The sequence below is a fragment of the Ictidomys tridecemlineatus genome, chromosome 2, assembly GCF_052094955.1.
Source record: "Ictidomys tridecemlineatus isolate mIctTri1 chromosome 2, mIctTri1.hap1, whole genome shotgun sequence".
Taxonomy (NCBI): Eukaryota; Metazoa; Chordata; class Mammalia; order Rodentia; family Sciuridae; genus Ictidomys; species Ictidomys tridecemlineatus.
The window spans coordinates 110,977,344-110,994,852 of record NC_135478.1 but is presented as its reverse complement, the minus strand read 5'-3'; the positions used below and the strand labels follow the sequence as shown (position 1 = coordinate 110,994,852).

Sequence of the window (17,509 nt, the reverse complement as noted above, 5' to 3'; positions counted from 1 at the left end):
ATGGGTAAGACCATATGTTGAATTGGACAACCTAACAGGTACGGTCCCTAAGCCACATTGCTTGTTGTTTAATTAATCAGAAGGGGGGAGATGCTGAGAGCCATAGCCAAGTAGGAATGATGCATGGCAATTTCCTTGTCAGCCTACCCCATGTTGCTTAGAGGGAGGACTCTCCATTGTGGAAATGGGCTTGCCTTGGACCCAGGTCATTTGCAGTGACATTGCATGAATGTTTGAGAAAGGTGACCCTGCTCAAGGACCAGGGCGGATCCAGATTTAGGGCAGATCCGGGTTTAGGGTGGATAGGGGTTTAGGGCGATCAGGGTTTAGGGTGGTTCCAGGTTTAAGGTGTATCCTGCTGGGAATAGGGCATATCTTGCTGCCTCAGGTGTCTGCTCCTTGAGTTCCCTTTGAGTTCTCTCAGGATTCAGAGAATATTTGGGATGTAGAGTGCCGGTAGATTCTTCCAGAACATGCGTGTAGAGTGCTGGTGGATTTTCCCCAGAACCTGGGTCAAAGGCAAGCCCATTTCCACAATGGAGAGTCCTCCCTCTAAGCAACATGGGGTAGGCTGACAAGGAAATTGCCATGCATCATTCTTACTTGGCTATGGCTCTCAGCAATAGGCCTCAGAGACCTAGGGCAGGCCCCTCACCTGAGTCATTCCCCTTTCCCTCAAATAAACAAGTAACTGACCCCTGCCTCTTCCCTTTACTGTGATGGGCCTTTGCTTGCAGATTCCCTCTCTTTGCCTGTTCTGACACAGCCACTTCCCTGCTCTGCATCTCTAGGATCAACAGGCAGACTCACCAGCACTCTGAACAGAGACCTGCTTTTGGTAGAAAAATACATGTAGTCGTAGTAGCAGGACATGTATCTGAGCACTACTCAGACAACCTTGTATCTGAGTCAGACTCAGACAAACAGCCCTGCCCTGGGTTCCTCAATTGAATTTCTGGATACAGGATGTCTCAACCAATGTAGTGTATTTGTAAATCTCTGGCTTCCAGTCTGAGGATGAGAACAATTATTACTGTACTGGATATGAAATTAGTACTATAACAATAAAACAACCATATTAGGTAATGGGACGTGTCCCTCATCTCTAGAGGTTTCGTTTATGTCATTTTACTGTGGAGGTCAAGAAACTCACTGTTTATAAAATAGCACATCATATTCTGGTTTACATTAATGGCATGCTGAAGATTCTCTCCCATTACATAATGCCCAGAGGAACATCAAAATGCAAAACAAAAAAGTCTCAACAATTTATATTAATACTAAAATAATAAACTTTTCTATTATCACCAGTAAAGAAGGTATGGCACAGAAGTTGATATCCATGAAGATGATAGCCCATAATATCATTATGTCAATATACAACAATAATTTATCTAAATTATAAATTATGCATAATTGTATATGTAGTATAAAGTTAGTAGTGGTCAGTATCTCTACCCATCAGGATCTAGAGATTGTAATTGCAAATTATACACTGAATTCTGAAACTGCATTATCTTTACATAATATCATTGAATTAAACATGTAAACATTCCTGTTGTCTCTGCAGATTGACATGTAAAAACTGGTGTTATTTTTCTTTCTATTTGCTTTTTAAAATTCTTTAATTTTTGTGTATCTGTGCAGTAATCCACAGACTGGCCTTAGAGAATGGGTGAGCTCATGCTCGCTGAGCATATGTCATTATTCCTTTTGATTTACACATTACGTTAAGGCATCTGGATTTCACAAAGAATATATATATATATATATATATATATATATATATATATATATATATATATATAATCTTAAGGCATCTGGATTTCACAAATAATATATTTATATATATATTATCTTAAGGCATCTGGATTTCACAGTGAATATACAGTTTCAATATAATACATTTATGTTCACTTCAATGTCCTTGTGGAATATTTAAACCATCCCATAGCTGTGTAGCACATTTCATTGAAACTTTAATATGCACAGACAGATGAGATTTAGTGTTATTTCATATGCTTATAGTTTTTATTAGTTGTTTTTAGATATACATTAAAGTAAAGCATATTTTTACATATTTTTCATATGTGGGATACAATCCATTACATTTTGATCCCATTCTTGTGGTTGAACATGATGTGGAGTTATAGTGGTCATTTATTAATTTATGAACACAGGAAAGTTAAGTCCAAATCCTTCTGCTGTCTTTCCTATTCTTATTACCTCCTTTCCCTTCATTCTGTATATCTAATACAATGAACTTCTATACTTACCCCACCTACTGTCCCTTCGTATGGGTTAGTAACCCACATGAGATTGATTTGGCATTTGGCTTTTTGTAACTGGCTAATTTCACATAGCATGATAGTCTCAAGTTTCATCCATTTACCCTCAAATGCTGTAATTTCAAGTTTTAAGGCTAAGTAATATTCCATTGTGTATATGTGCCACATTTTCTTTGTCCTTTCATCTGTTGAAGGACAGCTACTTTGGTCTCATACTTTAGCTATTGTGAATTGAGCTGCTATAAACATTGATGTGGCTGCATTACTGTAGTATGCTGATTTTAAGTGCTCGGGGTATAAACTTAGAAAGAGATATCTAGGTCAATGGTGGTTCCATTCCATGTTTTGTGAGGAACCTACAGATTGCTTTCCATAGTTGTTGCAAAGATTTGCAGTTTCATCATCATGTGCTTATTTTCTATTGGCAATACAGATTGTTTCATGTTGCTGGGTCCAATGGAAATAAAAATGCAACAAAATAAAATTTACTCTCCTATCTCTCACTATGCACAAATCTTAAAGTAAAATGGATCAAGGACCTAGGAATTAAACCAAAGACTCTGTCTAATGGAAGAAAAAGTAGGCCCTAATCTTCATCATGTGGGATTAGGCCACAACTTCCTTAATAAGACCCTATAGCGTAAGAATTAAAACTAATAATCAATAAATGAGATGGAATCAAACTAAAAAGTTTTTTCTCAGCAAAAGAAATAATCTGTGAGGTGAACAGAGAGTCTACATGCTGGGAGCAAATTTTTATCACTCACACATCAGATAGAGCACTAATCTCTAGGGTATATAAAGAACTCAAATAGCTAAACATCTAGAAAACAAATAACCCAATCAACAAATGGCCAACAATCTGAACAGACACTTCTCAGAAGAGGTTATAAAATTAATCAACAAATGAATGAAAAAATGCTCATCATCTCTAGCAATCAGAGAAATGCAAATCAAAACTACTCTAAGATATCATCTCACTCCAGTCAGAATGGAAGCTATTATGAAGAAAAACAACAATAAATGTTGATGAGGATGTGAGGAAAAAGTACACTCATATATTGCTAGTGGGACTGCAAATTGGTGCAGCCAATATGGAAACCAGTATGGAAATTCCTTGGAAATGGAACCATAATTTGACCCAACTATCCCTCTCCTCAGACTATATCCAAAGGAATTAAAATAGCATACTACAGGGACACAGCTACATTAATGTTTACAACAATAAATCCATCAGTGGATGAATGGATAAATATATGTGGCTTATATATACAATGGAATTTTACTCAGCAACAAAAGAGGATTAAATTATGGCATTTGCAGGTAAAATGGATGGTTTTGGAGAAGATAATGCTAAGCGAAGTTAGGCAACCCAAGAAAACAAATGCCTAATGTTTTCCCTGATACAAGGAGGTTGAGTCATAGTGCGGTAGGGTGGGGGAGCATGGGAAGATTAGATGAAATGTAGATAGGGAAGAGGGTTGGGAGGAAAAAGGAGGGGACAGAGGGTTAGTAAGAATGGTGGAATGTACTCCCATTTTTTGAACAACCAATAAAAAAAAGAATGGTGGAATGTGATGGACATCATTATCCAAAGTACATATATGAAGACTCAAGTGGTGTCAACATATTTTATTTACAAACAGAGATATGAAAAATTGTGTCATATATGTGCAATAAGAATTATATTGAAAAAAGTATATGTGTAGAGACATGAATTGGTGTGAACATACTTTATAAAACGATATGAAAAATTGTGCTGTGTACTTGTAATAAAAATTGTAATTCATTCCACTGTTATGTATTTTAAAAATAAAACCAATAAAAAAGGGTTCAAGTATTTTGAGTTAATTTTTGGAGATAAAATTAGAGAAAGGATCATCTTTGGGTACATTCATGAAGAAGAGAAAAATGATATTTTCTGATCTGCAATGGAGTAGGGAAGAATTTTTGTCTTACTCTTTCTGAATTGAAGGACAAGTGGAGCTTGACTTTGGAAAAAAGAGAATCTGCAGGAAATCAACAGCCATTTTAGTTAAGAGAACTACATGAAGGTGGAAAATCAATTTTCATCAAACCTACAGAAAACCACAAAAGGACATACATTGCCTATTCCTCACTGGTAGAAGAAATAAGGAAGAAAGGAATGAAGAAATGAAGAAAGACTTAATGAAAGTAAAATTTAATACAGAAAAGTTTTAAAAATTTTAATGACTTCATAATGCCCAGATTCTAGTAAAATTTATTTTATAATTATCTATTAATCAGAAAATGTAAGTTTTTTTCAAATTTCTACACTATTGCTTTCCAAAATATAAATATATGTACACAATTTATTTTATCACAGAAATAAACATAATTGCTTGATTTTATCTGCTCTATATTTAATTACAAATTTTGCTGGAGTTGAAAAGTATCCACCCCTGTGTGATGAGTTACATTCTTAAGTATGGAAGTTTCTAGGCTGTAGAATGGCACTTGTTGCCTATCTTGGGATTTGGAACTTTCAAAATTATGAAAAAATATTTAACATCTCTAGCAGCTATAGAAATTAAAATTAAAACTACATTGAGATTTTATCTCACTCCAGTCATCATGCAAGTTTGATGATGGAAGAATACAGGCAAGAATCAATGTTATTGACGATGTGGAGAAAAGGTACATATATTGCTGGTGGAATTGCAAATTGTGCAACTACTCTGGTAAAATGTATGGAGATTCCTCAGAAAATTTGGGATGGAACCACCATTGACCTGGCTTTCCTACTCTTTGGTCTATACCCAAAGGTCTTAAAATCAGTATGCTATCATTATGCAGCCATATCAATGTTTATAGCAGTTCAATTCACAATATATACACTACGGAAACAGACGATGTACACTAAATCAGATAAATGAGTAAAGAAAATGTGGTGTATATACACAATTGAATATTATTTGCCATAAAGAGAAGGAAATTTTGGCATTTATGGATAAATGGATGAAAATGGACACTATCATCTTAAGTGAAATGAATCCTTCCTAAAAACAGAAAGGCTGAATGTGCCCTCTGATATGTGATGCTAACTCAAAATAAGGGTAAGGGGTGAGGAAGAATAAAAATACTTCAGATTAGATAAAGGGAAATGAAGGGAAAGGATGAGGAATGGAAATAGAAAAGATAGTAGAATGAATTGGACATAGTTTCCTATGTGTATATATGAACAAATGGCCAATGTAATAATACATCCTGTGCAACCAGAAGAATGGGATGTTACACTTTATATATGTATAATATGTGAAAATACATTCTTGTCATCTACAACCAGTAAGAACAAAGAAAAAGTCAAATAAAAAGTTTTTAAAAATTTAGAATATAATTTAATTCCTCAGCTGGAAACATGAATCATCTTTAAAAAATATGAACAAAAGCTGATATTCATGCCCACACTACCTGCATATATCACAGTGACTAGGAGAATGCATTTTCATCCATGATTGAAAACATTCATGAATCCTTTCAGGGTCTCCAGTGTTATATGGCTCTCTTCTGTAGGCTAAGTGGCTTCTGGAATCTGGGTGCTCACAGGTTCCCACAGAAAGAACCTGCACTAGTTAACCCAGAATTTCCTGAGTCAGCCAAAGACAGAGGCCTGAAATCAAATGTGGTACTCCTGTAGGATACCCTGTAAAATTTGTGAAGGGTGCTTCCTGGGCTGCTACAATGAGGTGTTTTTTTTTTTTTTTTTTTTTTTTTTAGAGAGAGGGAGAGAGAGAGATAGAGATTTTTTTAATAATATTTATTTATTTTTTTTTAGTATTTGGCAGACACAACATCTTTGTTTGTATGTGGTGCTGAGGATTGAACCCGGGCCACATGCATGCCAGGCAAGCACTCTACTGCTTGAGCCACATCTCCAGCCCCCTACAATGAGCTTTGATGATGCATTCACCCTTAGGACAAGGTTGTGCCTATTCCCTTCATTGAACTCCTCTACCTGAACCAACATGAAGTTAAATTTGAGTTCTTTCAGGGGTATTTAGTCCTTGCTGTCTGGAAGCCCTGCAACTACAGAGATAAACCCTTTCCCTACTCTGTATAAGGAGGAGGTCCTCAGGCCTACAATATCCTTTTGGGCAATCCATATCCTCCTGTGCCTGATTCCCGCTGCTCTCAACCTGGGACCACTCCTTGAATTCTCTACATATCTCTGGTGTCTGATGCACATGAAACATCTCATTTACTGTTAAAGAATAGATGAGTGAAGGAAGAAATAATTGACTCATCTAAGTCCCCTAGTAGTGGTTAATTTATTATTATTGCTATGGCAGGTGCATGAATCCTTGTAGCACTGTTCATCTCTAAAACTGCTAAATATATTCCAGCTTTTAATACCATGGTTACAATGTGCCAAATATACAACAAAAAACCACTCTTACCCACTCCTCCACCTGAATGCACTGTGTGAATCTGAACACAGGTCTTGCCTTTTCTTGATCTTGTTCTATGGACTACATAATCTTCTCCCACTTGATGTTCATTGTGTCACACCTACTCTTGACATTTCATCTCTTTCCTATTTCCTCTGATCTCATCTTTCATAATTCACCAACAAATGCCTTCTGCCCTGTATCTTTGTCTCAATTTTATTGAACAATTTCCTCAGAGAAGATGCTGTAAAATTAGATATTAAAATGGACACAGTCCTGGTTAAACATGTTCTGGTCAATAGAAATATCACCTTAGGAGCCTAAACAATGTACAAAATGGCTAGATTTCCATGCATATGAACTTTAGTGTGGTCCTAGCAGTCATTTCCTCCTAATCCTCATGTATTACATAATCTAGTTCATCATGCCACCCTCCCTGGGTCAGGGACCCAGACACTGAGAGTACACATGGGCTAGAGACAGGGGTATGGACACATTGTATGAGAGGCTCCAACTCTGAGAGGCCAATGGAGCTGGAATAAGAGAAGCTTGTGTTAGTGGATCTATCAAAGTGAAGCCTAAGAACAGGCTGAGTACACCATTGCCTGGACTCCTTTCATCCTTCTGCTCCTCTGTCAATGCAGAAATAGGTACAGGCCTCAGAGTCCCACAGCAGACTACTGACCTTAGTCATGATCTTCTGCCTTGAAGAATACCCAAGTCAGTGACCCCTGCCTCTTCCTTCATTGTGATGGGTCTATGCTTGTAGATTCTGTCTCTTTGCCTATGCCAAAATGGCCACTCCCCTTCTCTGCATCCCGGGGTCAACACCTAGACTCACCTGCACCCTGAACAGGTGGTAGAATAAACTATGGGAGGGGTACTAGCAAGACTTGTATCTGAGCACTCCTCTTCAGATTCAAACACCTGGGGCCTGAATTTCCAAGTTGAATTTCTGGATAGAAAGATTTCTCAACAAATAAAATTATTTATAAAACTCTGGGCTTCAGTTTGAGGAAAAGGCCAATTATTACTGTCCTGTATATGAAAATAGTGTGATGGTGAAAAAACCAGGTGAGCAAGTGGGTAAAAACACTCATCTGTAGAGGTTTCAGATTTATGTCACTTTACTATGGTAGTTAAGAACCTCATTGTTTATAAAATAAGACATCAGATTTTGGTTTACATTAGTGGCACACCATAATTCACTCTCAGTATACAATGCTCATAGAAACTGTAAAAACAAAAACCAGAAAAATCACAAAAATTTATATTAATACTAAAAATAATAAAATTGTATATTATCACCAGTAAAGTAAGTAAAGCATAGAAGTTGTAATTCATCAAGATGGTAATCCATAATATCAGTATATCTTAATATATAACATTTTATTCAAATTTCAAATTTTGCATAATTATGTATACATAATAAATTTCATCATTGACAAGTGTCTATCCATCAGCCTCAGATTTTGAACTTGCAAATTAGACACTAAATTGCTTAAATGGACTTTCTTCAAAGAGGATTATTGAGTTAAGCATGTAAACATACCTGATCTCTCTGCAAATCGACCTGCAAGGTCTTGTTTCATTTTATTTTACTTGCCAGTTTTTTAACTCCTTAATCAGGCCATTTAAATTATCTATGTTAATAGGAGAATTCAGACATTCTTCTCCAAGTGGAAGCAGTATAATTGAATTTTTAAAAATATGTTTTCTTACCCTGTGTAAAATATTTTTAAACTTAATTTCAATATTCCAAAGCCTTAGAACATAACAATAAAAATGTTTTATTTTATTTATGTCATAATATCAAGCCTGGTTAAAAGAATAGTTTGCATGTAAAATTCTCCATTTCAGTGACCTTAGATCCTGCATCTGTGTTTAAATTAATGGAGAAAGTTATTGTAATCATAGGCTAATATCCTCATTACATGATTTATTCTTCCTATGAATAATAATTAGTGTATGCATGGTTTTATGCAGTAATCCACAGATTGATCTAAGTGAATGGGTAAGATTATGCTAATTGAGCATAAGTCATCATTCATTTTGATTTCTGGATCACCTTCAGGGACCTTGATTCATACTGAATATTTGGTATGAATTTACTTTCACATCAATGTTTTTGTGGAATATTTAAATCATCCCATAAATGTGTAGCTCATGTTATTGCTACTTTAATATGCACATTCTAATAATAGATGAGATTTAGTATTAATTCATGTGCTTATTTTCTTATTATATTTGTTGTTTTCTGATATCCATGAAAATAGCATATATTTTGACATATACATACATGGGGTGCAACCCATTACACTTTTGATCCTATTCTTGTGGTTAAACATGATGTGGAGTTACACTGGTCATTTATGTATGTATGAACAAAGGAAATATAAGTCTGATTCATGCTACTGTGTTTTCTAATCTCAACTCACCTCCCTTTACTTTATCCCACTTTGTCTATCTAATGAATTTCCATACTTCTTCCTACTTTCATTTGTTCTAGGTTATCATCCACATATCAGAGAGAATATTTGGCCTTTGGTATTTTGGAGGACTGGCTTGTTCCACATAGCACATTAGTCTCCAGTTCAATACATTTACCAGTAAATGCCATAATTTCATTTCTTTTTATGTCTGTGTAACATTTTATTGTGTATATATACCACATTATATTTACTGACTCATCTGTTGAAAGGTACCAATACAGGTTCCATAGCTTGGCTATTGTGAATTGAGCTACTATAAATATTGATGTGGCTATGTCACTATAGTATGCTGATTTAGGGTCCTTTGGATATATACCAAGAAGTGGGATATCTGTGTTAAGTGGTGGTTGCATCCAGGTTTTCTAAAGAATCTTCATACTGCTTTCCAAAGTGGTTGCACCAGTTTTCAGCTCCACCATCATGTGCTTATTTTCTATTGCCAATTTTCTTTCTGAAACCTTGGCAATTTTATATAATTTGTTTTCTGTTGCTTGATTCAAATATTCTGGGTTCATGTTTGGATATAAAATTAGAGAAAAGAATAATAAAAAGTATACTCTGTATGTGCTGATTGATTTGGGTACACTCATGAAGAAGAGGAGAAGTAAACTTCCTAATCTGCCATGGAGTAGAGAAGATCTTTTCATCTTGCTCTTTCTGAATTTAAGGGCAATTGAAGCTTGTCCTGTGGAAGGAAAACTATGCAGGAAATTAACAATCATTCCAGTTGAGAGAACCATGTGAAGGTTGAAAAATAAATTTTTATTAAAACTATAGAAAATCTCAAGGGAACCTATAATTGTCTATTCCTCACAGAGGAAAGGACAAAAGAAGTAAGAAAGGAGAAAACTGATTAGAATTTAATATATTAAATTTTTATATATTTGAATGACTTGAAAATGTGTGCATTCCAAGTATAATGTATTTTTAAATAATCTATTAATCAGAAAATATAACATATATTCCAATTTCTCTATTATCACTTTCATTGTACAAAATTTCTATTCACATAGAAACAAACACAATTGCTTGATTTTTAATATTTTCTATATTTAATTATGAATTAGGTTGGAGGTGAACAATAACAATGTAACATGGGATAAGTTACATCCCTTAGTATGGAAGTTTCTAGGCCCCAGAATAACACTTGTTACTTATCTTGGGATCTGGAACTATTACAGTTATTAAAAAATTTCAATATCTCTTTCAGTTAGAGAAACTCAAATCTGCACTGAGATTGTCTCTCACTCTAGTCACATTTGCAGTCATCAAGAATACAAGCAACAATCAATGTTAGTGAGGATGTGGGGGAAAGACACACTCATACATTGCTGGTGTAACTACAAATTGGTGCAACTGTTCTGGAAAGCAGTATGGAGATCCCTCAGAAAACTTGGAATGGATCTCCAATTTGACCCAGTTATCCTACTCCTTGATTCATACCCCAAAGACTTAAGAACAGCATACTACAGTGGCATAGCCACATTAATGTTTATAGCAGCTTAATTCACAATATCTAAATTATGGTAAAAGCCTAGGTGCCCTTAAACAGATAAATGGTTATAGAATATGTGGTATGTACACAAAATGGAGTATTACCCATAATGAGAAAGAAAATTATGGTATTTGTCAAATGGATGGAACTGGAGACTATTATGTTATGTGAAATAAGACAATCCCTCCAAAAAATGAAGGGGGAATGTTGTTTCTGAAATGTCGTACTAACTCACAATAAGGGAAGGGGTGTAGGGAAGAATAGAAGTACTTTGTATAAGACAGAGGATAATGAAGGGAAGGTAGGGGGATTGAGAATAGGAAAGGGAATGAATGAATCAGACATAACTTTCCAATTTGCATGTATGAATAAGCAAAATGTAATTCAATATTATGTACAACCATAATATGAGAAGTTACACTCCATGCATGTATAATATGCCATCTATAATTAATAAGAATAAATTAAAATAAAAATGGAAATAAAAATATTTTAAAATTTTCAGGTGGTGGGGCTTTGGCGGCAGTTCAGTGGTAGACTGCCTGTCTTTCACATGTGAGGCACTTAGTTCAATCCTCTGCACCACATAAAAATAAATAAATAAAGGTATTGTGTCCTTAAAAATAAAAAAAAAATTATCAAGTGAAATCATCGGACCCTTGGGAAATACACTGAATCACACTGAACAAATACATACTAAAAATATCAATGTTTATAGCAGTTCAATTCACAATAGTTAGACTATGGAACCAACCTAGGCGTTCCTCAATAGATAAATAGATGAAGAAAGTGTGGTATATGTAATCAATGGAATATTTCTTGGTTTTAAAAAAGAATGAAATTATGATATTTGACAATAAATAGTTGAAGTTGAAGAATATCATGCTAAGCAAAATAAACGAATCCCATAAAAACAAAGGCCAAATATTTTCTCTAATATGTGGATGCTAATTCACGATAATGGGCACTAGGGAAGAATAGCGTTACCTTAGATTAGGTAAAGAGAAGTGATGGGAAGAGAGAGGAAGGAACGAGGTGATAGGAAAGAGAGTAGAATGAGACAGACATTATTATTGTATGTATATATGTGTCTGCAGGACCAATATGATTCTGCAACATGTACACTCAGAAAAATGAGAAATTATATCCCATCTATGTATGATATATCAAAGTGCATGAATGCATTCACTGTCATGTATAACTAATTAAAACAAATAAAGTAATTAAAAAGAAAAGACTGATATTTATGCCCAGACCACCTGCATCCTTGCCACTGGATAGGAGACAGGATATTTTCATGCATGACTGTAAACATTCATGAGTCCTGCAATCTGAGTCCTTCCAGAGTATCCAGTCCCTGTGGCATTACATGTAGCCAATGGTGGCTGAAGTGCCATATGGCTGTTCCTGGCTGATAGTCACAACCCTCAGTCACTTTCTGCAAATAAGGGTTACAATAATGTGAACTGAGAAAACTTGAAAAGATACGCACAAGTTTATTCTGAATGGCAACTCATAATATTTCACAACAGAGTTCCTTGTCAAGTCCAAAGTGAAAAGATCTCTGAAGCAAAGTTTTTATGCTGTGGAGAAACTAGATGGTTTCCTTCAAGCTAATAAAACCAGACATTTTATGTTCACCTGCTTAATCCTGATCTGAGAAGAATTTATATCAAAGACACCATCTTAGTTGTGTACAGGGAAGTGTCAAGTGAACTATGCATTAATTTGCATAAGGAGTCTGAGGAGAACAAGACGACCACACTGAGGTTATAGGGAGGCCACACAAAGGCTTCACTGTTTGGCCTCACAAAGACAGATTCAATGGGTATACAAGACTGACTCAGGGGTTCTTATCAGAATGTCACATTATGGTGTGTATGGGCTTGGACAACAGGGGGCACTGCAGATTAGTTAAGGGGGATGAGGAAGGGACCAGAACTGTACTGAGCCACCTGGCCCTGCCTGATGCTCTCTTGTTAGGGCTCACAGCTGTGACCTCCAACACCCCTGAGCCAACCCAACTCCACCCCTGCACACCTACTTGACAACTTTATTACAGGAGTGTGAACCAGGCACAAAGTGCAAATAATAAGCAAAACTAGAGGAACCTAATTTGCATGGATAGACCCTCTTCTTCTCAAAATATGAAGAGGGCAAAGGAGAGATTGGAGGAAACTCTCCTCAGCATCAGGAACAGAAGGCAGAGCTCAGGATAACCTTCACAATGGCCTGGTCCTGTTTTCTCTTCACATTTATTGTTCATTTCACAGGTGACAACATATGGTGAAGAAATTGGGTCTGGGAGTCCTCTGATATAGGTTCTGATTCTATTCTTGTTTTTAGAAAAAACTCACCCTTTCTGTCTCTCTCCCACTTCCAGGATCCTGGGCCCAGTCTGTGCTGACACAGCAGCCCTCACTGTCTGGGACTCCAGGACAGACAATCACCATCTCCTGCACTGGAAGCAGCAACAATATTGGTGGCTATTATGTGCAGTGGTACCAACAGATCCCAGAAACAGCACCTAAGCTCATCATCTATGATTATAGCAAACAAAATTCAGGAGTCTCTGATCGCTTCTCTGGCTCCAATTCTGGAAACTCTGCTTCACTGACCATCACTGGGCTCCAGCCTGAGGATGAGGCTGACTATTACTGTCAGGCTTATGACAGTAGCCTTGATGCTCGCACAGTGCTCCAGGCTCATGGGGAAGTAAGACAAAACCCCTTTACTATCTGTCAGGAGGGTAAACACACTGTAGCTTTTCTCAGACCTAGTCTATGGCTTTTTCTGCTACCACTAGTATAGGCCCAGATGAATCTACTGGTACTCCTTTGAGTGAGAGGCCTCTTATTCTCTGCCCTCAGAATCATTCACAGCAGGGTGTTCCTAGGAAAATATATCCATAGAAAAAGAAGTTCCTGTTCCTCTTTAGCTTGAGAAGTTGAACAGGATGCTATAGGCTCTTTAACCTGAAGTTCAGGTGATGAGGCAGCCTGTGCAACCCTGGTCATCTCAGATTTGATACATGATGGGGAATACTGTGGTTCCCCCATCCATTTTCTCTATTTCCAGGCATTCTAGAACTGTGTCTTCTTTTCCTTAGATTCCATTGTATATGTTGTTGATCAATGTTTTAGCTTAATTTCCCTAAGTTTTCTAACATGAAATAATTGGCAGAAAACAAAACATGCGTAAGTGAAGACTTTGACAGATTTTGAGATAGCTTCACACTGTTGGGAACATCAGGACAGTCTGGTCAAGGAATCTGTCCATTAGCACTCAAGCCTACTTTTCCCTTTGGGAACCCTCCCTCCATCTCTGCTCACAGAACCTCCCAGGAAACCACTTCCTTTTTTTTTCAGTGAATATTGGTCAGGTTTTCTTTTATATTTAGAACAGGCAGCAGATATTTCTTCTTGAATGATATTTTCCATTCTATAAATTCCCTTTGAGACCCTGTCACATTTTGTTGAATTTTACTTGATTCTGCTGAGGACACATAATGAATTTTGTGGTCCCTGGATTTTGCTGTGTTGATGCACACTTTTTTATGATCATGAGTGGGTTAAAATTTCATTTTATAACTGTAAATATTGACCGCAATACTACCCAGCCTTCACTATATTGATTCCATTATTGACCTCCTAATCTAAGATTGATCCTCAAAAATTGAAGGAAAACAATCAGAAATCCTATTCCTTTGTTGTCTCTTCACTATTCACTGGACTCAGCATCTCCTCATGACGCCTATGGGCATGTCTTCTGAGGCCCTTCCCCTCCTCACTTTGGAGACAACTGTCCCAATTCAGGGCTTATGTTAGTCTGAGTGCCACCATGTTTGCTATGTTTATGTGTTTTCTTCTTGTCTTTCTGAGATAAAAGGTAACTCCTTGCATGAGTCCCAAGGAGTTACTTGAAAGCAGAAGGGCATGGTTTCTACCTTGTGTACTCAGGTCAGAGATTTGAGGGTGTATCTTACATTGTCAGGACCTCTGCAAGGACCTTTGCAACTGCAGCACATTTCCTGGAGCCCACATGATGACAAGAATACTCCTAAGAAAATTGTGGTATCTCCATATCCTGGTAACAACAGCTGACACATCAGAGACTCAGAACAGGAACAGGCAGTGAAGGTGTGGATTTCCAGCTGTGTCCAGGACTGTGGCACATCCCTGAGAAAAGATACTAAAACTACTTTGGTCCCTGTCCTGCCTGTGGAGCCTCCAAATCAGGTTTCTGAAGTTCAGTGAGTTAAATAAGAAGTGATCGCCTTTTATGTTTTCCTCTTAATCTCATATCAGTTGACATTCTCAGTGGTTATAACCAATGTCTGGCAAACATCTCATCTTGCAAGGAGTCATGCTGTAACATCAAGGAATAATGGCAAAGATGACAAGACCTTGTCCTAAAACACTTCCCCTTAGATACTTTCAGGGACACAAAGTAGACTTGGGTAATTGCAGCTAAGAGACATAATGTTGGAAAAAGATGGCGGCGGGAAGGGAGTGAGCCGCTCCATGCCCCGTGCCGCCGCGCCCGCAGCGTGTGTTGCCCCGTCTTAAAAGAAAAAGTAAGATCATTAAAGGAGATCTGTCGACAAAGACTAAGCACCATGTCAAGAAAGGGGCTTAGGTGGAGTGAGTCCGTCATGACTCCAGCGAGAGCGTGAGCCTGCAGTCCCCGAGCCGCCCGGATCTCTCGGCCCCTTTTCCCTCTCCTATCCGCCTTTCTGCCTTGCTTCTCTCCCTCCGTCTCTCCTCCCACGCTCACTCTCTAAATCTCAATCTCAATTTCTTTCCCCCCGCCCTGCCCACTCTCTCGCATGCCCAGTCACCCAGCCGCGCAGGCCCTGCGGAGCTGCCTCCCCTCCCCCAGCCCGCACCTCCTCCCTGGGTGTCCCGAGGACCTCAGCTGGGCCACTGCCACAGCCGCCACTTCCTGTGGAGCTCGTTAGAGCAGTCTCTTCACAATGCTAGTGAGCCGCATACCCGCTGAGCAAAATGGAACAGCTGATAATTTGAGTGGCAATTTAAAATCTAAGGGATCCAACATGGCAGCAGACTCAGAGAGATCAAATCTCTAACCCCTTCAGCTGCATGGGCATAGGGAGCCGTAAACTGTCAAAATGCTGTTTGCTCAGGATCACTAGGCAATGTTGAGCTGACGTGGATCTGGGACGAACAGTCTGGGCTTCACAGAAAACACTGAGCCCGGATCAGCTGCATTCAAGCTCCAGTTCGCCTGCTTCTCGTGACTCAGCACTAAGGATCCCACTGAAATAACTGGTCGGCCCTACTGAACTTACAGAGGTAAAAGGCAACTGAGCACAATAGCCAGACCAATGGAATCAGGCGTGCTGCAGGACTAGCAGCGTAGAACTCCCGGCTACCACTCCCACCAGTGCTGACAACTGAGGTCCCTTGCACCAGCTACCAGGGGAGTTGCTACTGGAGGGCAAACAAATTCGCTGGGGGTTCTCAGCCCCAAGCTCTATAACTTAGGGTCTGAGGGAGGCAAACAGGGAGAGTGTGCCCAGGTATTCATGTAAACAAGGCTCCCAGGAGCAGCAGACCTGGCATGTAGCCAGTATTGTGGTGAGTGTCACAGGTGAGAAGGGCCTGGCTTGAGGAAACACAAGAGAAGGCCCTAGGCACTCAGGATTGGAGACCCGCCCAGTCTGGGAGGAAGAGCTGCTGCACAGTGATTGGATCCCACCTATTAAGAAGAGAAGCTTGGCCCAGTGGGCACAGCTCCACATACTGGAAGAGAAGTTAATCGAGCTCTATGACTGCATTTATTATTATTATTTTTTCTTTTTTTCTTTTCTTTTATTTTCATTTTTTGTTGTTGTTCTTTAAATTTTTTATTAATGTTTTCAATTCTTTTTAATTCTTTTTAATTTATTATTATTATTGTTTTTAAACTGTAATTTCCATTTTTTAAAATTATCGTTATTATTATTTTTGTTTTGTTTTAAAATTTTCTTTTTTTCTTTCTTTATTTTCAATTTTTTTCTTTTGTCTTTTCAATTTTATTATTCCCTCTTCCTTGAATTCTACCTGCCTACACTCATTCTCTTAAGTGACTTCTTTCCTTCCCTTCTAATATCTTTCCTCCCAAGCATCAAATAAATTTATAACAGTAAACAGTAACTCAGAATTCAAGCAGAACAAGAAGTAACATGAGCAGCATAAAAAAGCAAGGAAGAAAAGGAGTACAAACAATGAAGGACAGCCTAAATATTCAGGAGGAGCTAGAGTCATCAAAAAAAAGGTCATATAAAACACTCAAGGAATACCTTAGACAGATGGAAAGGAACCTTAAAGAGGATACGAGACAGCAAATCCAAACAGCAAAAGATCACATTGAAAATGAATTACATAAACAGATAAAAGAAGAAGTTAAGCATCTTTATCAGGAGATAGAGATTATTTTAAAAAATCAAACAATAATTCTAGAAATGAAGGAAATGATAAACCAAATTAAAAACTCAATCAAGAGTATGACTAACAGAGTGGAGCAAGAAGAAGCCAGAACGTCAGATAATGAAGACAAAATATATCATCTTGAAAAGAGTCTAGCCAACTCAGATATGCTGGTAAAAAATCACAAGAAAAACATCCAAGAGATTTAGGATAACATAAAAAAACCAAACTTATGAGTCATTAGGATAGAGGAAGGTACAGAGATTCATACCAAGGGAATGAGTAACCTGCTGAATGAAATAATTACAGAAAACTTTCCAGAAATAAAAAAAAAAAAAAAAAAAAACAGATATACAAATTGTAGATGCATACAGGACACCGAGCACACAAAATC

At 37.5% G+C, this 17,509-nt stretch overlaps 1 pseudogene; it reads left to right on the top strand.

Annotated features, from left to right (window-relative positions):
* On the top strand, positions 1–15,252 carry LOC120891577 (immunoglobulin lambda variable 1-40 pseudogene; annotated as a pseudogene).
* The last annotated feature ends 2,257 nt before the right edge of the window (positions 15,253–17,509 follow it).